Source organism: Podarcis filfolensis (genome assembly GCF_964270895.1).
Source record: "Podarcis filfolensis genome assembly, chromosome: 7".
Classification (NCBI taxonomy): domain Eukaryota; kingdom Metazoa; phylum Chordata; class Lepidosauria; order Squamata; family Lacertidae; genus Podarcis; species Podarcis filfolensis.
Window position 1 is genome coordinate 15,555,606 of NC_139603.1, and position 24,616 is coordinate 15,580,221.

General features: G+C 41.7%; 1 long non-coding RNA gene across 1 annotated transcript in view; it reads right to left on the minus strand.

Annotated features, from left to right (window-relative positions):
- Positions 1-5,063: 5,063 nt before the first annotated feature.
- Positions 5,064-24,616, minus strand: part of LOC310767223 — a 31,102-nt gene continuing 11,549 nt past the window's right edge. The window contains exon 3 of the long non-coding RNA XR_014550768.1: positions 5,064-5,257. This is a non-coding gene — a long non-coding RNA (uncharacterized lncRNA). The remainder of the gene's footprint in view (positions 5,258-24,616) is intronic.

The window sequence follows — 24,616 nt, forward strand, 5'->3', positions numbered from 1 at the left end:
CTGGAGTCCACATTTGCCCCCATGTCTGAGGTTTCCAACCCCAAGTTTAGGCAAAGCTAAAGAGAAGCAACTAGTTTATTGTTAAAATTTGATCGTGTGGTGCCATTTCAGCTGTTCCAAGGCAGTTGCTATCAGCTCTCCTAAGCCCTCAGAACTCTGAACTCTTGAAGGCACAAGGGGATGGCTAAGTATTCCTTCCTCTCTCTAGCTGGTGTTGCAGTCTTGCTAGCTCTGCGGCAGCCACCATAGGACATGAAACTACCCTCCACGCAGCCACAAACAGAAACAAGCTGCCTGCATTATACTTAGCCATCAGATATTTTAAATATGCAGTATTCAACCGACTCTTGTTTTGCTTGATCAAATAGCAAAACTCCAGAGACATTTGGATGTTAAATCTTAGGAGGGCATCTTCAATACTGTGGCTTCTTTCTTTTTTTTCATATGAACATCTGGCCAGGGTTCTGTTAACGTTCATTACACAAGCCGCCTCCGAGCCACTCAAAGCCTTTCACACTTCACTTTAACTGCTGTAGATTCTATGTTGGTTTTTGTCTGAAGACTCTTAAAAAGCCATGGCCATTTAGCGTGGCTTTGGGATTACAGAGCATTCTGCTTTGCACTAAATTTCAGGCACTGCCAGTATGCAGTTCAAGGTATCAGGTTTTATTTTAGCATAAACAGGAGACTCTAGGATGCCTGTTTGTACTCATTTTTATTTTCATTTAAGAATCTTGGGGTTATGTTACTGGATATTTCTGCTTTTATTCGCCTGTACTGCTCCCCATAGGATTCTTGAGCTTATGCAAAAAGATTGTGTCTAGTTCACTTCCAAGTATCTGAGTTGAAGGAAACTAACACATGCTTAACAGAGGACAATATATACACTTAAGCAACCGCTTCTTGACCAATATGAGATTAATTTAACATCAACTCTAAAATGGATTTTGGTTCTAAATCTCCTAAAATTGGTCTTCTCAAATTTTCCTAAGCCTAGAGGTATGCTTACTCAGACCCCACATAAGATACATTATTTTTTTTTACAGCTAGTAGAAGCAATAATTCCATCATCTCTCAGTATAGAGGATATGTTAAACATAGAGTACCTTTTCTATGATTACCACTATGCTCGTTCAGTGGTAACTTTTAGAACTTGGAACATTACTAATAGAGTATATGGGGGGAAAACCTCAAACTTTTGGAAGTCGGCATAGAGGTAAACAGATATTTTAAAAACAAAACACTTATGGCCCTGGTAAGTAGAAAAATGAAACATCAGCAAAAAGATAGCACAGACAGAAATCTGATCATCTTGGAGAATCCGCATAGTTACGACCAGTCTGTAAATCAAATGAAGCTGAGGCTCCAATACTTTGGCCACCTCATGAGAAGAGAAGACTCCCTGGAAAAGACCCTGATGGACTTCCGGGTTGGCGCGTCCGGTAATGGCGGAGCTCCTCCGATCGGGAGGAACTTGCTCCGTGAAAAGCAGGGTCTGACCGCCACGGCGAAGGCGGAGACCCATAGAAATCACAGGCGGAAGAAGCCTGTGAACCTGGGATTCGGCTGGCACCCTTTGCACCTCCCCTACTCATGGGGAAACCCTGTTTTGGGGATCCGGAGCGACGTGGTGTGAGTGGCGCGGTGCTTTGAATCGACTGCTTCTTTCACGGAGTGAAGCCGCATTGCTGCTGCCGGAGAGCGCTGACTTTTTCCTGTGGACAATTGGATTTTAAACAACTACCTGTGAGTAGAACGGAAAATTGGATTTCTAAATACTTTTATTTGGCATCAAAGCGGGAAGGTTCTAAACAGGAAGTCCGCCTTCCGCTTTTGTAAATAGATTGAAGCAAAGACGTTACAAGCTAAAGTCTTTTAAAGACTTTGACAAAGGATTAAATTTCCACCGAACAAAAATATAAAACCCCCCTTGGAAGCAGGAGAAGAGGGGGGAAGCTCTGGACCTAGTGAGCCTGCAGGAGAGAGTGAAAATTAAATTACCACTGCTCTGAACCTGGAAAAGGGCTGCCAGATGATGTTTGGGGAATGTTCATTGACAGAACGGATTTGACAGTTAGCTAAAATAAGAAAGATACTGTTTCCACTGTCCTCTTTTGCGCTCAAAAAAGGAGGAAAAAGTAACTGAAAATTGAAACTATTTTTATTTGTTCGAGTCGTGCTTGAAAGAATTGATACAAGTGGAGATTGTTTCCCTCTAGAGGGAGCATGTGAAACTGTTACAGGAATGTAACAGGGAGATTTCCAGCTGTAAGATAAGGATTCTGAGAACCAGAGATTGACCTTGGACCATTCAAAATGTTGATAGGAGAAGCTATTGTGACTGTATTATGTAAGATAAACTACTCGCTGGAACAGCTTCATAAAAAGACAGATGACACGATTTTTAAAATTGACAACTTGGAACAGAAAGTGACTAATTTGAGTCAAAAAGTGAGCACCAACACAGAAACAATTCAGGACTTGGCACAGGAACATACCTTGGCAGGACAAATGGTGGAGGAAAAGGAGAAAGTTGCTGTTGTGAAACCTAAAGTAGTACAAGCGGGATCCTCAATTTTTCAGAAGCAAATTGAGGATTATAAATTGAGGCCTTCCACGATTGAACCTAGCAAAAGTCAGATCTTGAGGATTGGATCCCGGCTTGGACTGAAGAAGGAAAGTTGGAAAGATCCCTTTATCCAGGGATTGATTGACTTTTGGGACATGGGCCTGGGTTTGGAGGAGCTTGAAGTTTGGGGGGCCTCTAGATTTGGAGGAATCCTGAAATACGTCCTGAAATTCTTTATGGACTTTAGTTTTAACTATGGAAACTTGGCTGAACTATCCAGAAGGGATAAAAGTATTGCTAGGTTGGAATTTCCCCGAGATTTGCTCCTGAGCATCAAAGAATATGAAGAAGATCCGCAGGAGGGACTTGGAAACGATTTAAGAGCCTCGGACATAAGATCTTCAGGTTGATAGACTATATGGAACTGACGGAAAGGACTGGCAGAATCCGAAACAAGGGAGAGGAGACGGCGGAAGAACACTGGAAAATTTAAAGTGTATATTTAGAAATATTGTAAAAGTAATGACTGTTAGAAAAATGGTGGAATGATATTTTATGGATTTAGCAGAAAGGCTATGAGAAGCTAAGTACATATAAGTAATTTAGTCTTAATGGGAAATAAGGTTTATATGTTATTTATAATATGATAGAAAACAGAGAAAGATGGAAAGAATTTGCTGAAACAAGTACTAGAAGTGGGATACAAAAAGGGAGGTGAGAGGAAGTCGAGGAAACAAGGGAATGAAGGATAGAGTATGGAAAAGGAGGGATGTTTTTAAATTGTTTTTGTTTTGTTTCATTCATGTGTTTAGTTTAATGGGTTTAGGTTGGGTTTGTATTGTTTATATATTGTATTGTATTGCTTTTGCTTTTCTTCTCTTATGTTTTTTTTCTTCTTTTTGTCTTTTTCTTTCTTTCTTCTCCTTTTTTGTAACTTTTAAAAGCAATAAATATTATTTTTTATAAAAAAAAGGAAAAGACCCTGATGTTGGGAAAGATTGAGGGCACAAGGAGAAGGGGACGACAGAGGACGAGATGGTTGGACAGTGTTCTCGAAGCTACCAACATGAGTTTGACCAAACTGCAGTGGAAGACAGGAGTGCCTAGTGTGCTCTGGTCCATGGGGTCACGAAGAGTCGGACATGACTAAACAACTAAACAACAACTACTACCAGTCACAGGAAGAAATCAGCAAAATGACTTCTTTATGAGACACCCTTATTCACCTTCGGCTTCCAGAGAAAGCCAATACAATCACGGATCAAATTGTTATTTGAATGTCTAACCAACACAGAGTTAAACAAAGGGAAGAGGTGGCGAAACTCCCCCCTATAAATAGAGATAATCAAATTGGTAAGGAACACCCTCCTATCAGGAAACTAATGCCTAAGAGTCATAGCTGTCAATATTTCCCCCTTTTTTAAAGGGAAATTCCCTTATTCTGAATAGGATTCCTCGCAAGAAAAGGGAAAAGTTGACAGCTGTGCTAAGAGGAGCAGAAAGTTGGTTTAGTATAGGCAACTGAAATGGATGAGAGTTTTGCTTCAAATCTCACCTAAATGGCTGAGGGGGCGAAAGGATTGACATTTGCTCTGATTCAGCACTAAAGAGTGGGTTTTCCTGGGGGAGGCAGTGGGAGAAGCAGAAAACCGCTTGGACCCCATGCTTTCTAGACATGGGGCAAGTGGGCATGTGGATGAGCCCTCAGAAGCTTTCCATTTTAAAAGGGAAAACAGCAGAGAAATATTATGAGCCTTTTGAACAGCTCTGCCATACTTCATCAGCAACGTTAGCTGAAGTATATCTCTCTCACACATGATGCTAATGTATTTTTCATTTCTTGTTTGTCACAGTTGTCAGAGCTGCAGCCAACATTACCCAGTAGGCAGCAGAAGAATAGCAAGAGTGCCTGACATATCTTACAAGACAGATACATGCCTCTGTAGGCGACGTTGGGGTTTTGATTGGGGAGGGGGGAAGAATGCTGAAATAATATGAAATGCTTGAATGGTACGCTGGCATAGGTAACAACCACTTCAGACATGCTGAAGTCTCCACATTATGGAATTTCTTCCAAGGCCTTCCAGGAAATTGGCCAACTACGAGGGAAGCATTAAGCTGTGAAAAATGGCAGTTAGCAAGCCAGGAAAAAATTGGGATCCACAGAAATGATATTAATTCCTACTCAAGGGCAGCACAGAATATGCTTCAACTTTAAATTGCTTCCTTGGCTCCTACCAAAGGCAGACCTATGGAAACACAATTTTAAAGTGGACTGAGCTATAGCAGGGAACAAAAAGCAATTGCTGCTGGAATTATCTGATACTGACTAATCCTGGCTTCATTATTTTGTGTGTTTTGTTTATTTGCTGACATATCACCCTGAGCTTTCCTGCTCAATAATGGGATCTCCAAGGCTTACGACAATTCATTCCCTCCCCCCCCCAAAAAAAACCAGAAGATAAAAACCAGTTCATAATAAAACGGGATGAAATCAACAAAACAACAGCTTTAAGTACAACAGGAGGGAAAGTGAAATTCAAATCATGGCGGAATAAAACTTATCACACAGCACTGAAAAAGCATCATAGGCAGCCTGTTCTGTCCTCCTGGAGCAGAGCTCCAAAATCATAATGGAGAAGACTCCCAGTTGATGGTGGGATGTGGATCAGGGCCTCCATTGAAGACCTGGGTGGGAAGGCAGAATCATGTGATGAGAGGCAGTTCTTCAGTGATTTATGCTCAAGTATTTCATTGTTTAGACCTGGGCTAGGGAATCTGTGACTGTGCAGATATTGCAAGATTCCAATTCTCCTCAACCCCTGCCAGCACTGACAACAGCCAGGGATGGTGGTAGTTGAAGATTGCCCATTCTAGCTTTAGACACTACTCTTGCTTAAAGGTAAAGGGACCCCTGACCATTAGGTCCAGTCGTGGCCGACTCTGGGGTTGCGGCGCTCATCTTGCTTTATTGGCCGAGGGAGCCGGTGTACAGCTTCTGGGTCATGTGGCCAGCATGACTAAGCCGCTTCTGGCGAACCAGAGCAGCACACGGAAACGCCGTTTACCTTCCCGCTGGAGCGGTACCTATTTATCTACTTGCACTTTGACGTGCTTTCGAACTGCTAGGTTGGCAGGAGCAGGGACTGAGCAACGGGAGCTCACCCCGTCATGGGGATTCGAACCGCCGACCTTCTGATTGGCAAGTCCTAGGCTCTGTGGTTTAACCCACAGCGCCACCTGCATCCCTACTCTTGCTTAGAGGATCGCTAATGTCTCTGTTGCCCTGACTGAACTATGTTGGTCATTAAGATTTCTCTGATTTTTATTTTTAAAGCACAACTTACATCACAACCAGAGAAACCAATCTCTTCTGAAGTTCCGTGGACCTTTCCCAACAACTCGGTTGAAAAAGAAAACAAAACTCAACAGCATATTTTAATAAGAAGGTAAAATATTTCCAGAGAGAGAAAGAGAGAGAGAGTTCACTTTGACAAGCTGAAATGAAATAGCTCATTTCGGGCATATTGAAACATTCCATTTGGGGCTGACAGGGCAAAACAGAATAATGAAATCTCTTACTACTCTCTGCCCGCTGAAACAAAACATTCCCAGTCAATTCGGTTAATGAAACCTATCTTTCAAGCTAAGAACATGTTTCAGCAGCGACCTGTCTGACAATCCCAACAACAAGCTGTGATCCAAGTGGCTTTGTTGTTGCCCGGCCTCCCCCTCAATATTATAAAAGTTTCCTTTTCCTTGTATACAAGGTTGGTGTTTGAAACTCTGAGCTGCTTGTCATTGCAGATTTTTGCCATCATACTCATCTGACACAGAGGAATTCTAGATGTGCTATTATTAGACTTTCAGAGTTTGCAAAGCACTTATGTATATTATGTGCATCAGCTTTACAACAATCCTGTAAGGTATATTATTTTGAATTATCCCCATATTGCATGTTGTGGAAAGGAGGTGGAGAGGCTTTCCTGCGAGCACACTTTCAGAGCCGGCCCTATCCTTAGACAGAGTGAGGCAGCTACCTTCAGTAGCAGATCTAGAATCGTGCAGGTAGCACCAGTTTTAATAGCTGCACATGCAGAAACAAGCTGAGATAGCTCTCACATGAACTCCACGTAATCCGCCCTCAAGTCTTCTATCGAAAAGACAAATGGAAACTATATTGCTAAATTAGGCACAACTGCTGGAGAAGATAGGACTTGAACAGAGCACTGAAAAGGAGTTTATACTTCAAATGCCCAATTTCAGATCTATGCAAGGGGAAATTTTGTGCTATATTATCCAATCGTTAGCCTGACATTGACATGAAGATGGGTTCATTTTGTAGCATTTTACACCCCATTCATCCTGCCTCAGGTTTCCATTATAAATCCACAGCATTTTTGTTGAAATGTCTTGAGTCGCTCAGATATGTTTACTCACAATGCGGTGCTGGAATAGGTGGTGTGAACAAATCAAATCACACAACAGGCTGCAAAAGGACGTGAGACAACACAACTTCGGTCTTTGGGAAACAGGTTTTCGCTGTTTTTTGAGCACTCGGGTAATAGCACCTTCATGCATAATCTTATGACTCTCACTCCCCAGGAGCTCACAATAGCAATTCATAGGAACTGCAGTTCTGGATGAAACTGAGGATCGGAGTCAGAGGAGCCAACTTCTGAGGGAGAATGGGGGGGCTGACATTGCCCCCCCTAGACATTTATATTCTGAAGTGGTACAATCCTAGAAGAGCTGTACCACATGCTTTTTCTGAACATGTAAAAAGGCCTCAGGGATAATTGATATTGTAACCCACAGGTGAAATTTCGGGTACAACCTGCAGAGTGGTAGCATGTCCATCTGTTGTAGCAAAACCAACAGAGTGTCTTGCAGCACCTTAAAGACTGCAGCATAAGCTTTCACGGGCAAAAGCCCACTTATTCAGGTACTTGAAACGTTATCCCCATTTGTATAGTCTGTGATAATTCTACATAAAGCTTAGCAAATACAATATCAGAAACTGCAACATTCAGAAACTGCTCTGTTCATCTTCCAGGACACTCTACTGCTGACCAAAAGGTTGTCATTCTCCAGCAAAGGAATACCAAAAGGCAACCATAGCATGAAAATGCTGAGCTAGAACTATTCCAGAAGCTTGAATATAGCTGATTAGGCTTGAATAGGAACTATGGATGGTCTTCAACTAAGCTTTACTCAGATTAAGACTATTTAATGGGCCTAAATTAGCCAAATTCATTAATATATCTATTCTCTGAGTAAAACTTTGTGGAAGGCCACCCATTGGTTTCCTGCTCCACAACACTTGCTAATTAACATAGTAAAACTATGGTGATGGTATTACCAGCAGTTTCTGTTGTTACTGTCATCTCAAACATTTAATTGTCAATGACTCTACTTTTTTGCATTGCATTGCCATTCACCTCCCTTCCACTTTGTGCTCTCCCCTTGTATACCTGCCAAGTGAAGATCACCACTTCTTGCATCTGAAGAAGTGGATTTGAGTCCACAAATTTTGTGCTACATTGTTTTTGTTAGTAAACCTTAAGGAGCTACAAGACTCTTAGTTGCATGTGTGTGTGTCTGTATGGTTTCATCTGGTGTACACACATTTGAGGAAGCACTTTTGAGGCTGTCTTCATCTAAAGGTGTTAAGATTTCTATCAGCCTTCAATAATCCTTTAGGAAGCATCCTGTCTTTTGGACATGATGGGTAACCTGAGCAAAACGTAAAAAGGTAACGGACCCCTCTATGGTTAAAGGTAAAGGTAAAGGGACCCCTGACCATTAGGTCCAGTCATGGCCGACTCTGGGGTTGCAGCGCTCATCTCTCTTTATTGGCTGAGGGAGCCAGCCTACAGTCATGTGGCCAGCATGACTAAGCCGCTTCTGGCGAACCAGAGCAGCGCACGGAAATGCCGTTTACCTTCCTGTTGGAGCAGTACCTATTTATCTACTTGCACTTTGATGTGCTTTCGAACTGCTAGGTTGGCAGGAGCAGAGACCGAGCAACAGGAGCTCACCCCGTTGCAGGGATTCAAACCGCCAACCTTCTGATCGGCAAGTCCTATGCTCACAGTGCCACCTGCGTCCCTTAAAATTATGCCCTTTCCGAGCCAGCCGGGAGTCGAACCTAGAATCTTCTGATCCGTAGTCAGACACATTATCCATTGCGCCACTGGCCCTTGGATGGTTAAGTCCCGTCAAAGGCGACTATGGGGTTGCGGCACTCATCTCGCTTTCAGGCCGACGGAGCTGGCGTTTGTCTGCAGTCAGCTTTCCGGGTCATGTGGCCAGCATGACTAAACTGCTTCTGTAATGGGACACTGTGATGGAAATCAGAGCGCATGGAAACTCCATTTACCTTCACTCCATTTACCTATTTTTGTACTTGCACTGGTGTGCTTTCGAACTGCTAGGTTGTCAGGAGCTGGGGCAGAGCAACGGGAGCTTACCCCCTCTCAGGGATTCGAACCACCGACTTTCTGTTCGGCAAGCCCAAGAGGCTCAGTGGTTTAGACCACAGCCCCACCCGTGTCTCGGTAGCCTGGGTATACATGGCATGCCAGCAGGATTGGTTGGCTTTCTTCTGTGTGGTGTAGTGGTTAAGAGCGGTAGACTCGTAATCTGGGGAACCGGGTTCGCGTCTCCGCTCCTCCATATGCAGCTGCTGGGTGACCTTGGGCTAGTCACACTTCTCTGAAGTCTCTCAGCCCCACTCACCTCACAGAGTGTTTGTTGTGGGGGAGGAAGGGAAAGGAGAATGTTAGCCGCTTTGAGACTCCTTCGGGAAGTGATAAAGCGGGATATCAAATCCAAACTCTTCTTTTGTTGCTGTGCTCACAAATTTCAACAAGTCCTCACTACTGTAAATTTTCCAAAGCATTCTACCATTTAATTCCCTTCCACACATGTCTTGAGGGATTGTAAACATCCCCTGCATTACATCCCTCTATTCCCATAGCATTAGAGGTTCCTTTGGGAATCGAGAATGAGATCTTGCATTACTTTAATAAGCCACTTGGTAGTTACTGAGAATGGAAAATAAGCTATGCGGAGGATGCCAATAGATGCTACAGAGCACCCACAAAGTCACACAAATTAATCAGAACAGGAGAAACAAGGACTAGAAAGACATCAGACACAGTACATAAAATAGAATTGTTAAACATGGCTCTAAAATTAAATCCCTTCAAAATTAAACTAAGGCGTATTTGACTTCAGGAACAAGACTTCAGTAAAATGACTTGCTGCCTGACTAGCAACCAATTCATTTCTTCTCATCCAGTTTTCCCGGTGGGCGGTACAAGCTAACACAACTTTTATTTACTCCTGCCCAGAGGGAATCAAAGCGAAAACACTATGAACTAAATAGTCGGGCATCCCTCTCGACTGACCTTAGCATGATTTATTTGAAATTCAGGAAGCAAAACCCAAATGAGACAATTGACAACTAAATAAGTTGCTGCTCTGGTAGACAATATCTTCCTTCATTGCTTCTCTTCTGCATATATTTGATATGTTCTCCAAGAACTTTGCAAGCTTAGTAAGGCAGAACTTACCTTCATGGAAGCCATGCTGATTCTTCTGCTACAGAACTTGTTCTTCTGTATCAGGTGTGAGGAACTTTGGCCCTTCAAATGTTGTGGAACTACAACTTCCACCACCCATAGCTACTGGCCAGGATTATTGAAGCTGATGGGAGTACTGTATAGTTCAGCAACATCTGGAGGGCCAAAGGTTCACCACTCCTGCTCTATAAAGGTAAAGGGACCCCTGACCATTAGGTCCAGTCGTGGCCGACTCTGGGGTTGTGGTGCTCATCTCACTTTATTGGCCGAGCGAGCTGGCGTACAGGTCATGTGGCCAGCATGACTAAGCCACTTCTGGCGAACCAGAGCAGCGCACGGAAACACCATTTACCTTCCTGATGGAGTGGTACCTATTTATCTACTTGCACTTTGGCATGCTTTCGAACTGCTAGGTTGGCAGGAGCAGGAACCAAGCAACAGGAGCTCACCCCGTCGCGGGGATTTGATTCACCGACCTTCTGATCTTAACCCACAGCACCACCCACATCCTGAAGCCTGCTCTATAGGCTTCATGAAATTCTGAGAATTGGTTTACCCAGAATAGATGTTAAGCTAACCAGCGTGTAATTTTATATTTGTGGTATGTAAGCTTTTATGAAAATTTTTATCAAACTGAAAGGGTGAGATATGTTTAACAAACAAACAAACAAACATCTGCTTCACTGAAACTTACACAATAAACCTCTGAGATCCTCCTAGCTAATTTTATTCCTATATTACCCATAAAATAACTCTCTGACTACTGTTCTCAGGTTCCCTGAATTCAAGGCTGGGCTCTGTCCTGATTTTTTCAGTCTCATCATTTTCCTATTTGCTCCAGCCTTTATCACCCACCCCTTGTACCTACGAACCCATAAAAATCTTTTGCTATGATCAAACATTCTCCTCTACCACTTGAATTCATGACACTGTGCTTTAGTAATCTTTCTAATTATGTTCAAATGGACCCATGCTACTAGGAGAATGCAAAAGCATGCACTGGTTTCCACTGAATGTGAACATGATATTTCGAACCAATTTAGGTTTATTGATTTTACATATTTCAGTTGAACTGCTATGTGAGAGAAATCAACAAGCATAATTTCAATAGTAGCTATGTAGCCCTAGGTGCAACTAGAGAGGACATCCTTCTGCTCAGTCATAAAAAGGTATGTTAATGCTTCCAAGCTCTCATTTTGGAAATATACAATGGTGTAACTCTCAGGAGATAGGTGTGCAATTGGTTAGAGCCTACACCTGCAGAGTGAATCCTTCTCCCTGAAAATCGCTGAAATACCAAGGGCAAGGTCATTTCACAGGAAAACACACACACATTCACAATTTAAATGCTCTTTTCATTTAGCCTTCACAGAATTCTAAACCTAAGGGTGCATTTTTTCTCAAAACTGGCCCATAACAATATTATAATAATAATAATATAAAGGCACAAAATGTAATGACGGTAGTCATAAGCAACAACATTAAACAACATTATGCATGCAGAAATAAACGTGGCCAAATTAATTAAATGGTTACTAGCTTAGTTTGTATTTTCTTCTTTTGAATAATCTTTATGTTTTGGTGCTTTGTCTTGAGGTATCACGTAAGCTCTCTTCAAACACAAACTTAAAAAACAAAACAAGTTTCACATAATTAATGAATGGTTTAAAAGGAACCAAGCTAGGAATGGCCTTGAAACCAAACTAAGACTTTAAAGTGATGTTTTCTCATTCACAAATCTCAACCCAGGTGTCATAGACTGGCAGAATGCAGAGGAGTGGTGGAAGGTTCTGGCTGGGGAACCCTCAGGGGAACCCCCGGAGAAGAAGGCTCATAGCCAAGAGATTGGTGGTGGGATGGCGATGAGGGTCAGAAGGAGAAGAGGAGGCAGACTGGAAAGAGGAGGTGTTGGAAGCTGACGAGGCAACAGGGTTTAGCAAACAGGAAGAGGCTGAGGCAGAGAGCAGTCCTGAATCAGAGGCAGGAGAGGTGGGGGCCAGGAGACAGAGACAAGGCAGACTGCTGAGGAATCCAGGGAGTCTTCCCTTCCTGCTATGACCAGCCCCGCCCCCCGATCTCCCAGAATATGCATAGAAATGAAGAGGGCAGAGCAAAGAGAGACAAGACAACAGAGCCTTAAGCTGCTGGGGAAGGAACCAGGGGAGGAACCTTCAAGAGCCGAGGGAAAGCAGGGACCTTCAGTCTTGCCTCATTTGGGCAAGACCTACTGGGAAGAGTTGCTGTGTGTTCACTACACTAGGCTGCACTGTGTTGGTTTCTTTGAATAAAGGGTTAACTTCACTGACACTGGGTGTTTTGTTACTGACCTACTCTTGACTGGGCCTCATGGTTGCTTCCAGACAGTCTCCCTTCTTGAGCATTTACCTTGATTTGTTTGCACAAAGTTCATGGGGATATCTACTATTTACTTAACATTCATTTTGGCTGGTTTGCAGGGAAGTTAGATGGTGTTACAGTCAGAAAATATTATTCCTCACTTTCCAGCAGTTTTTTTATCACATTCATTATCATAAAAGTGGTGGAGGGGTTTTGGGGGGGTTGTGTGCAAGGGCTCCAAATGAACTTTAATTTCACAAACTGAATTTGCCAGAAAAAGTGACTGTTGCTATTTTGGAGTGCAATTCAATCTGGAAGTGTCCCTGGTCTCTCAGATATGGAAACCAATAGGAAAGTTAGCCATTCAATGCTCAGTATGAGAATGTGGATGCTGAAATTAAATATATGTTAACCAGTAATATATTTCAAGGCACAAAGCAAAATAAGTCAGGCAATAGTCACTGAATGCCAGAAATAAATAAATTCTCTAGGATTCTCTGAAAGGCTATGATCATAGTGGCTTGAATTAAAAGCAAAGAAAAAAATAAATTTCAGGTAAGAAGTTCAAAGGAACAAGGATTGCGATTCATAATTGGCTACACTGACATGGAGCTCCAATTATGGAGTGAACGTATTATGTTCAGCTCATTAGGCATTGCAGACAAATGATGAGATGTAGAGCTTTATAGACTTGTTGCAAGATATTTTTGTGAATAAGTCTGTATCTGTTCCAGTGTTGGCTGGATATAGCAGATTCCCAGGACTGGTGGGCAAAGACAGGGAAACAAATTTGAGCAAGTCTTATGGATAATTTTACAAAACGAAACAAAAAACAAGTTAGTTCCAATTACAAAGCCTGAAAACTGAGTTTAAGTCAGCTGGAGAAAGGAATGGTAACATATAAGGCAATACTGATGCTTTCAAAAATATCAAAATGCAAGTTATAATAATTTAATTGTTGTAAAAGAATAAGGATTTTGTAGTGCAATCCTAACCTCCTGAGAAGGGGCTCCACCATACTTAGGTGAGCCAAAAGCAGTTTTCCCACTGGGAAATTACAATTACTATAACAGGCAGAAAAACAGGATTAAGGACCTTTTAATAATAATAATAATATTTTATTATTTATACCCCGCCCATCTGGCTGAGTTTCCCCAGCCACTCTGGGCGGCTTCCAATCAAGTGTTAAAAACAATACAGCATTAAATATTAAAAACTTCCCTAAACAGGGCTGCCTTCAGATGTCTTTTTTAAAAAAGATAGCTGCTTATTTCCTTCACATCTGAAGGGAGGGCGTTCCACCGGGCAGGTGCCACTACCAAGAAGGCCCTCTGTCTGGTTCCCTGTAACCTCACTTCTTGCAATGAGGGAACCGCCAAAAGGCCCTCGGTGCTGGATATCAGTTTCCTGTCTGAACGATGGGGGTGGAGACGCTCCTTCAGGTATACAGGACCGAGGCCGTTTAGGGCTTTAAAGGTCAGCACCAACACTTTGAATTGTGCTCAGAAACGTACGGGGAGCCAATGCAGATCTCTCAGGACCGGTGTTATGTGGTCCCGGCGGCCATTCCCAGTCACCAGTCTAGCTGCCGCTTTCTGGATTAATTGCAGTTTCTGGGTCACCTTCAAAGGTAGGCCCACGTCGAGTGCATTGCAGTAGTCCAAGCGGGAGATAACTGGAGCATGCACCACTCTGGCGAGACAGTCCGCAGGCAGGTAGGGTCTCAGCCTGCGTACCAGATGGAGCTGGTAGACAGCCGCCCTGGACACAGAATTAACCTGCACCTCCATGGACAGCTGTGAGTCCAAGTTTGCCAAGACCCTCTTTCTACTAGAAAAAGAGCATGGAAAACATTAGGCTTCAAGTTGGATTTTGACGCATGGTTAGTTCTTCAAAAATACGCTCATATGCTTTCTCAAACCACTGTGTGCTGCTGCTGCGTGCATGGTGTTATATAAAAATGGGAGGGAGGAGGTTAGGAACCCTCTTTTGCAAATGCAACATTATTAATAGATTGTGCAGATGCAGAAGATTGAAAATGTCAACGAATCGATTTCCTGTTTTTCACATTAAAGCTTTGGGGGTCGGCATATCTCTTCTTGCCTAGTTGGAATTGGGAAGCTTGATTCCTAATGCTACATTATTTACAACAGAGGCAGAGCATGATCCAGAAGGCAAAACAAACTGTCAATAACTTATTAACGAAATTTGCAGCCACAGGCAAACACTGATAGAGGGCTCCCAAGGAGCAAGTCATCAAACGTATTGCTAAGGTGAGCCAGCCACAGATATTAAGAGTTAAGGTATTTAGGAACACCTACGCTCAGAAAATAATAATAATTATTTATACAAGCTCAGGCCAGATAGAATGTGCCCACTCTGAAAGCCATTTTCTTCTAGCGCCTGATGGAGAAATTTAGAAAGCTCTGTAAAGATCCAAATTTTGAAAGTAAGGAATAGCTTTAGGCTAGTAGACACAGCAGATGACACAACCTTGATGGCAGAAAGTGAGGAGGACTTAAAGAACCTTTTAATGAGGGTGAAAGAGGAGAGCGCAAAATATGGTCTGAAGCTCAACATCAAAAAAACAAAGATCATGGCCACTGGGCCCATCACCTCCTCACAAATAGAAGGGGAAGAAATGGAGGCAGTGAGAGATTTTACTTTCTTGGGCTCCATGATCACTGCAGATGGTGACAGCAGCCACAAAATCAAAAGACGCCTGCTCTTGGGAGAAAAGCAATGACAAACCTAGACAACATCTTAAAAAGCAGAGACATCACCTTGCCAACAAAGGTCTGTATAGTTAAAGCTATGGTTTTCCCAGTAGTGATGTATGGAAGTGAGAGCTGGACCATAAAGAAGGCTGATCACCGAAGAATTGATGCTTTCGAATTATGGTGCTGGAGGAGACTCTTGAGAGTCCCATGGACTGCAAGAAGATCAAACCTATCCATTCTTAAGGAAATCAGCCCTGAGTGTTCACTAGAAGGACAGATCCTGAAGCTGAGACTCCAATACTTTTGCCACCTCATGAGAATAGAAGACTCCCTGGAAAAGACTCTGATGTTGAGAAAGATGGAGGGCACAAGGAGAAGGGGATGACAGAGGATGAGATGGTTGGACAGTGTTCTCGAAGCTACCAGCATGAGTTTGACCAAACTGCGGGAGGCAGTGGAGGACAGGAGTGCCTGGCGTGCTCTGGTCCATGAGGTCACGAAGAGTTGGACACGAATAAACAACTAAACAACAACAAAGTAGACACAGCCATCTAGTCAAAGAGCATTTCCACATAAGAAGAGCCTGTTGCATCAGGCCAATGGTCCATCTTGTCTAGATTCCCATTCTGATAGGTGGCTTCCAGATGGCTATGAGAAGCCTGGAAGCAGGACCTATTAGTAACAGCCCTCTCCTCGCTTGTGATTTCCAGGAACTGGACCTTCAGGAGATCCACTTTAGTTTATTATTGTGGATGAAAAGGTGGAACTTACATGGGTGTTTGTTGTTTTGTTGGCAACAAACTAAGGGTCTTCACTCTCGTAGCCTGACAGCCAATCCACACAGCTCATTTCTCGTTGCACTTCGCAGAGCAAATCTTAATCAGCAATATCCCATCTACCCCTGAAGTGTTTGTAGCAACAAAGGCTAAAAAAAATGTGCTGAATGGGGATGCAATTTAATAAAGTGTAAGTCTCCTGAGGGATTTTGATGCATCTTTGGTTAATGTTGCTATTACTGATCACACATTAAATCATGTTAGGGAGGGAAACACCTCTTTAAGTTATTTAAGGTTCACTTTGCTTCAATGATTTCAATTCAAAAATTAGCATTTTAACATGCACCATCAACTAAACATCCCATTTCCTATGTAAGGGAGACACAGCATAATCTATATTCTACTGCCCTCTGGCTGAAAAGAAGCATGCTGCCAAAAGACCATAAATATTCAATGCATGTAAATGCAACTTTGTCCATGGAGTTTTCTTGGCAGGAATACTGGAGTGGCTTGCCAGTTCCTGCTCCAGGTGGATCACATTTAGTCAAAACTCTCCACTGTGACCTGTCCATCTTGGGTGGCCCTGCATGGCATAGCTCATAGCTTCTCTGAGTTATTCAGGCCCCTTCGCCATGACAAGGCAGTGATCCATGAAGGCAAGCAAAATTTGAGGGAGAAAGTGAAAGATACAGGAAATTGAAAGCAGATTTCCAAAAAATAGCAAGGAGAGACAAGAGGGCCTTCTTAAACAAGCAATGTAAAGAAATAGAGGGAAACAACAGAATGGGAAAAACCAGAGATCTGTTCAAGAAAATTGGAGCTATGAAAGGAACATTTCGTACAAAGATTACCATAATAAAGGACAAAACTGGAAAGGACCTAACAGAAGCAGAAGACATCAAGAAGAGGTGGCAAGAATACACAGAGGAATTATGCCAGAAAGATATGGATGTCTTGTACACCCCAGGTAGTGTGGTTGCTGACCTTGAGCCAGACATCCTGGAGAGTGAAGTCAAATGGGCCTTAGAAAGCACTGCTAATAACAAGGCCAGTGGAAGTGATGGTATTCCAGCTGAACTATTAAAAATTTTAAAAGATGATGCTGTTAAGGTGCTACACTCAATATGCCAGCAAGTTTGGAAAACTCAGCAGTGGCCAGAGGATTGGAGAAGATCAGTCTACATCCCAATCCCAAAGAAGGGTAGTGCCAAAGAATGCTCCAACTACCGCACAATTGTGCTCATTTCACACGCTAGCAAGGTTATGGTTAAAATTTTACAAGGCAGGCTTAAGCAGTAAGTGGACCGAGAACTCCCAGAATTCATCTTGCGAAAGGCTGAACTGGATGAATCCCAAGCCAAAATCAAGAGTGCCAGAAGAAATATCAACAACCTCAGATATGCAGATGACACAACCTTGATAGCAGAAAGTGGGGGAATTCTTGCCCTTATACAGTGGACGCTCAGGTTGCGAATGTGATCCGTGTGGGAAGCACGTTCACAACCCGCAGCGTTGAATGCGCGGGTTGCGATTTGGTGCTTTTGCGCATGCGCAAAGCGCGATTTAGCACTTCTGCACATGCGCAAGCACCGGAACCCGGAAGTAACCCATTCCGGTACTTCCGGGTTCAGCGCTGTGTGCAACCCGAAATCGCGCAACCCAAAGCATCTGTAACCCGAGTTATGACTGTATAGATATTGTGAATACATAAGTTTTAAAATTATTTTTCATTTGGTTCTGGATCCAAAGGTTGGTTCCCTCAGGTTGTTCAAAATCATTTTAAAAAAAAACCTGTAGAAATCAAAAGCAATTTTGGAACAGTAAGCATTAAACATACACTGCTGGTGACAGGTAGATACTGTGCAAGAAATTGCCCTTAAAGATGATAAAAGCTCATCCAGCCGACAGAAATCCCTTTTGAAAGAGGAAGCTGTTCGGAGCCTTCATGCAGGACTGCAGAGTGAGGAACAGGACAAATGGGACATTTAGCTGAAGATGCGCATTAGAATGCTAGTTTTGAAAGTGAAATTGTTGAAGCAAAGAGAGCTTAAATAACTTTAAAGACGCCTTCCTCCCTCGATAGGGCTGTGGTGAGAATGTGGAGCTGTAGCTAAAAATGCCCAACTCATTGTCACAACCAGCCAAAGCTCTGATAGTCAAATAAATTTGCGGAGGGGGTCAGCAGGTATCCTAAGAGTGCCAGGCGCATTGAAAGTTAGAGGCGCTTTAGGAATTTGGTATTTGCAAATTCTAATACCAGCTGACCCAGTCTGCACTGCATCAACTGATGTGCATATTGAATTCTGCTCATCCACCAGCTTTCACATTCCTTGAATGTTCTGATACAATTTTTAGATCAAGGAGGAAATGGTGGCATTCTCTATTTCATCTCTCCCTCCCCCCATCCTTTTTATATCCTCATTCTAAAGGTCATGCCCTTGCAACTTTCCCTTTTGTGTTTCCACTTTCCCTTTCCCCTTTCTGAAGCTTGCATTTCAGCATGGTGAGAATATACGATTATGACATCAGCCTGCAACAAGATGGCATTAAGAGAGAGAGAGAGATTTCCAAATTTTTAACAATAATACAATATCTTATAACATACTTATTTTTTAGCTCTGCTGAGCTATCCACTTCCCTCCACCTGTCTTCTGGTTTTCTAAGACTTATCTTAAATCCACCCATTTATATCATCACAATTCTACATTTTTCTAAATTATTCAAATTTTTAAAATACAGGTAGAAAAATTATTGTAAACGTTGCGAGCTTTATCTCAATCCTGATAGCATTTTTAATTGTATACACTGATTTTCTATATAATAAATAAATTTACTCCAATCTCTCTGGAACACTTGGTCACACTCTGCTATCGGATTTTCCCCGTCAGCTTTGCCAGTTCCGCATAGTCCATCACCTTTGTCTGCCAATCTTGTATCTTCGGTATTTATTGTTGTTTCCATTTTGGGGCAATTAAAGTTCTTGCTGCCGTCATGGCATACATAAATAGTTTCTGATCTGATCTAGATATTTCATCTCCTACCTTTCCCAACAGGAATGCTTCGGGTTTCTTGGGGAAAGTATATTTTAACATTTTCTTTAACTCATTATCAATATTCTCCCAAAATGCTTTAACTTTATCACAGGTCCACCACATTTAGTAAAAATCTCCTTCTTTTTTTTTAAAAATAATAATATTTATTAACAGTTTAAAGACTATAAAAGAAAAAGAATTCAACAAAACAATACAATACAATACAAAAACAAAAACACTACGTAACACTGACACTAAAACATTAAATTAACAAAACACAACAAACACAATTTAAAACACATCCATAATTTCAGTATCTTATCTTTCATTCACTTGTTTCCACGACCTCCTCACACCTCCCTTTTTGTATTCCACTTCAATTAACTGTTTCAGCAAATCCTTTCCATCTTCCTCAGTTTTCTGTCCTGTAATTTATCTTAACTTATTCTAACCTTATTTTTTTCCCCTTTAATACATTAAAAATCTATTTATACTTAATTCCTTATAACCTTTCTGCTAAAGCCATATAACTTCATTCCGACATTTTTCTAGCATTCATTAATTTTACAGTATTTCTGTAAATAATCTTTGAATTTTTTCCAGTCTTCTTCCACGACTCTTCTCCCTGGTCTCGGATTCTGCCAGTCATTTCCGCCAGTTCCATATAGTCCATCAACTTCATCTGCCATTCTTCCCGGGTGGGTAAATCTTGTGTCTTCCAATACTTCGCGATAAGTATTCTTGCTGCTGTTGTTGCATACATAAAAAAAGTTCTGTCCTTCTTTGGCACCAATTGGCCGAACATGCCCAGGAGAAAGGCCTCTGGTTTCTTCAGGAAGGTATATTTAAATACCTTTTTCATTTCATTATAAATCATCTCCCAGAATGTCTTAATCCTTGGGCATGTCCACCAAAGGTGAAAGAATGTACCTTCAGTCTCATTACATTTCCAACATTTATTATCGGGCAAATGGTAAATTTTTGCAAGCTTGACTGGTGTCATGTACCACCTGAAAACACTGAAAAATCTCCTTCTTTTTGATTACATTTCCAACATTTTCTATTTTTCATTCTATATACTTTAGCTCATTTAGTTGGGGTTAAGTACCATCTGTACATCATTTTCATTATATTTTCTTTCAAAGCCCTACACGCAGTGAACGTAATTGCAACATTCCATAGAAGAGGGCATTAATCTTGCTTCAGTTATAACAAAGATGGAGGTGGTCTTGCTTCAATTACAATTGTGTGTATCTCACAATGAGGATGGGTCAAAGTAACAGAAATTATAAATAAGGCTTTCAAAGAGAACAATGGTGTGACTTTCAGGATGTAGATAACAAAGTTTACAAGTGTAAAATACAGAAAGGGAGGAACTGATTTGCTGTTTTAAGTTTTCCAGCAGCCAGCTGGAGCAAAGACCCTACCTGCCGGCGGACTGTCTTGCCAGAGTGGTGCATGCTCTGGTTATCACCCACTTGGACTACTGCAATGCGCTGTATGTGAGGCTACCTTTGAAGGTGGCCCAGAACCTACAACTAATCCAGAATGTGGCAGCTAGACTGGTGACTGGGAGTGGCCGCCGAAACCACATAACACTGGTCTTGAAAGACCTACATTGGCTCCCAGTACATTTCCGAGCACAATTCAAAGTGTTGGTGCTGACCTTTAAAGCCCTAAACGGCCTCGGTCCAGTATATCTGAAAGAGTGTCTCCACCCCCATCATTCTACCTGGACACTGAGGTCCAGCACTGAGGGCCTTCTGGCAGTTCCCTCCCTGCGAGAAGCGAGGTTACAGGGAACCAGGCAGAGGGCCTTCTCGGTAGTGGCGCCCGCCCTGTGGAACGCCCTCCCACCAGATGTCAAAGAGAACAACAACTACCAGACTTTTAGATGACATCTGAAGGCAGCCCTGTTTAGGGAAGCTTTTAATGTTTGATGCATTACTGTATTTTAATATTGTGTTGGAAGCCACCCAGAGTGGCTGGGGAAACCCAGATAGATGGGCGGGGTATAAATAAACAATTATTATTATTATTATTATTATTATTATTATTATTATTATTATTATTATGTAAAGACAACAGCATGAATTATTGCAGACCTGATGGAAGGTAGAGCCCAACAAAACCCACAGGGGTACAGATTCCTCACCCCAGCCCAATTCCCAGCATGCATGAACCAACCTGAATATGATGCCTACAAAGTCTCTCCCTCCCCTGCAAATTTTAAGCATCCGTCTCAAACATTTCGTTTATGAAAGCTCCTTCTCGTCCTTTCATTTTCTCTCTTCCAAATGCTTTTGCATCTGTGGCTGCTTCCAAGAACATTAGCAAGCATCCACAGGAAAGAAAACGAAAGATTCGTTATGCGTTCCTGCAGGGCTTATTTTGCCATTTATGTAACCATGTGCCTTTGTTAAAGAAACTCATTCCAACAAATCTGTTCATGTTCCACAGCTCTGATTTGCAATATTATGCAGGGTCATTGAAGAGCAGAGCCTGACAAAGATATTTCTTACATCAACCAAATCCAGACAGATTCTAAAGATCTCTCTCCTTATCTACTGCTTATCAAGATGTTATAAAGAGAATGCCAGGCAGGCAAGTTAAACCCAAGGCCTCAGTTCATTCAACCAGTAGTACTTAGCATTTATATAGCACTTTTAAAAATATATAATGGCAAAGAATAAGGAGTCCCTGCTTCCTAAGAAATGTTCAAAGTACTGCACATTTATAGATACAGGCTAATGATCATTGTAAACAATCAACAGAATCAAGTGGCTGAGCAGGAACTAAAGGGGTGATAGAATAAGTAAAAAGAAATTACGTTAGTTGTTTTATTGAATTGCACAGTATTTTAAAGACGGCTCAGCAATGAAATTTAAGTGTTAATTTTCTTAATTTGTAGTGGTGCTGGCAAAATGTAGTCATAGTTTTGGTACTTTCTACTCCTTGGGAGGGATGCAGGTGGCACTGTGGGTTAAACCACAGAGCCTAGGACTTGCCGATCAGAAGGTCGGCGGTTTGAATCCCCGCGATGGGGTGAGTTCCCATTGCTCGGTCCCAGCTCCTGCCCACCTAGCAGTTCAAAAGCAGGTCAAAGTGCAAGTAGATAAATAGGTACCTCTCGGGCGGGAAGGTAAACGGCATTTCTGTGCGCTGCTCTGGCTCGCCAGAAGCGGCTCAGTCATGCTGGCCATGTGACCCGGAAGCTGTACGCCGGCTCCCTTGGCCAATAAAGTGAGATGAGCGCTGCAACCCCAGAGTCATCTGCAACTGGACCTAATGGTCAGGGGTCCCTTTACCTTTACTCTTTGTGAAGGACTGGTGTCCAATATTTTCTGATTTTCCTACACTGATCCCATTGATCCCTTAGTTCAGGGCTCATCCAGACTACCTTTTGTTCTGCACTTTCCAGGTGCGCACCCACATTTTGAAGCTCTGGTTGCCGTTTGTGAGTTTTCCCAGGGAAAGCACCTGGACGGGAAAAAAGAACTGCTCAGACACAGAGCTTGGAAGCCCAGACCTGTGCTAAGAAACATGGCACAAAAAGTAAGTCTTGATTCACACTCTGCGCCACTGTGGCCACCTGAGCTTCAGGTGATGGCAATGGACGCAGAAGAAACCCCAAGCTACGTACCTGCTCCTTCAGAGGGAGTATAACTCCAGCAAGAACAGGAAAATCTGAAAAGGAATTCACCCTCTCCACCTCATTGGATCACGTTTCTTTCTTTTTTAAAAAAATAATCTTTATAAATTTAAATTACACAGATATACAAAGAATTTACAATCTCATACTACAAAAAGGAAATTAAAGAAAAAACAATTAAGAAAAAAGAAAAGAAGAAAATACAGAAAAAAGAAAGAAGACAAGGCAGATTTACGTGCATAAAAAAACTTAATCTTCCTAATTAATACTTAAATAAACACTTAAACAAATAAGTCTTCTGACAAAACGAGTCTTCTAATCATTCTCATTGTACTGTTTATGCTGTCATTGTTTTTTCCGCAGTTTTATATTCTTTAATATTGTTCCCGTCTACTCCACAAACGGTATTTGTTGTGTTTACAAGTATCAAGTTCTGCTAATATGGTGTAGTTGGTACAATATGACCTTATATAACATTGGATCATGTTTCAGATACCTTGTTTCTCAGGACTAAACTTACAGCTTTAGATTCTGTTGCTGAAGAGATCTTTGCCTTCAGGTTTGATGAAGGAAAGCAAGCTCCTCATTCCCGTTTTTAAACTTAATTTAGCACTGAACAAGGGATTTCGTGTTATGATGCTCTTCATCCTTCCTAATGCAGCATTCTAATGCCGTGATAAATACTTTAATGTGTAGGAGTAACTTGGAATATAAGAGCCAAAGCAAAAACTAGGCAAGCCTATTAGATTGCTGTGGAATAGCTTTCTTCTCTTAATTCCTTTGAAGCCAATAATTTTGGAGGACTAATTGGTCTTCCCTCCTCTTCCTAACTTAGGGTTCTCCTTTTTCTGTCTGCAGTTAGCAAAACTACTGACAGCTCCTGCAGCATGTTCATCCACACACATATATGCAAATGCCAGAAGTCATCAATCCAATTAGACCGTGGGCTTGCTTGTTTAAAACAAGGATGTGTTTCCAGGACTGTAAATGAAAGAAGCTCCTAGGTTTTGTTTCCTATTAATCATACAGTCTCTGATCTGACTCAGTGCTTTCCCATTCTTTTTATCTTATTCTGAAGGATCAACAGGCAAAGATACGGATTATGTTGCAGCCAGAGATTTGCAGCAGATATGGCTGAAATGCAGTGCAGCCTTTTAGCAGAAGCAAAGTTGATTTCCAGATCTGTGGCTCTTTTCTGAAACCTGGATAAATAAGCATCACATACACCCAGTGAAAAGCCTATGTTGCCTAGGGACTGCACATCTGCTTGCTCCACTCACAAACGCCCTTGCCATTCACTCCATATTAACCATCTTTTCTTTCTTTTTTCAATAGTTTTTATTAAATTTTATTTTATTTTTTTATAATAATATTTTATTAAGTTTAACAATAGAAAGATACATAAAACACACAGAAAAGTAATGAACAACAATACAATCTTTCACAAAAAAAGGAAAAAAACAATCAGAAACACCACAAATAACATAAATAACCTAAAACAAACACAAATCTCTCTTTTCTAATTATTCATCTTTAGTTAACTTATTTTCCTGACTTCCTCACACCTCCCTTTTTTGTATCCCTCTTTATCAATTAGCTCAGCAAATTCATATCGTACTACTTTGTCCTTAAATGTTTACCTCCCAAATTTATAATTTCCAATTTTTATCTCTTGTTACTAGAACTTCTTCTTTTTATTTCAATATCATCCACATTCATACATTTTACAGTACTTCTGTAAATAAATTTTAAATTTCCTCCAGTCTTCTTCCACCAACTCTTCTCCCTGGTCTCGGATTCTGCCAGTCATCTCAGCCATTTCCATATAGTCAATTACTTGCATCTGCCATTCTTCCAAGGTGGGTAGATCTTGCGTCTTCCAATGCTTCGCAATAAGTATTCTTGCTGCTGCTGTAGCATACATAAAGAAAGTTCTGTCCT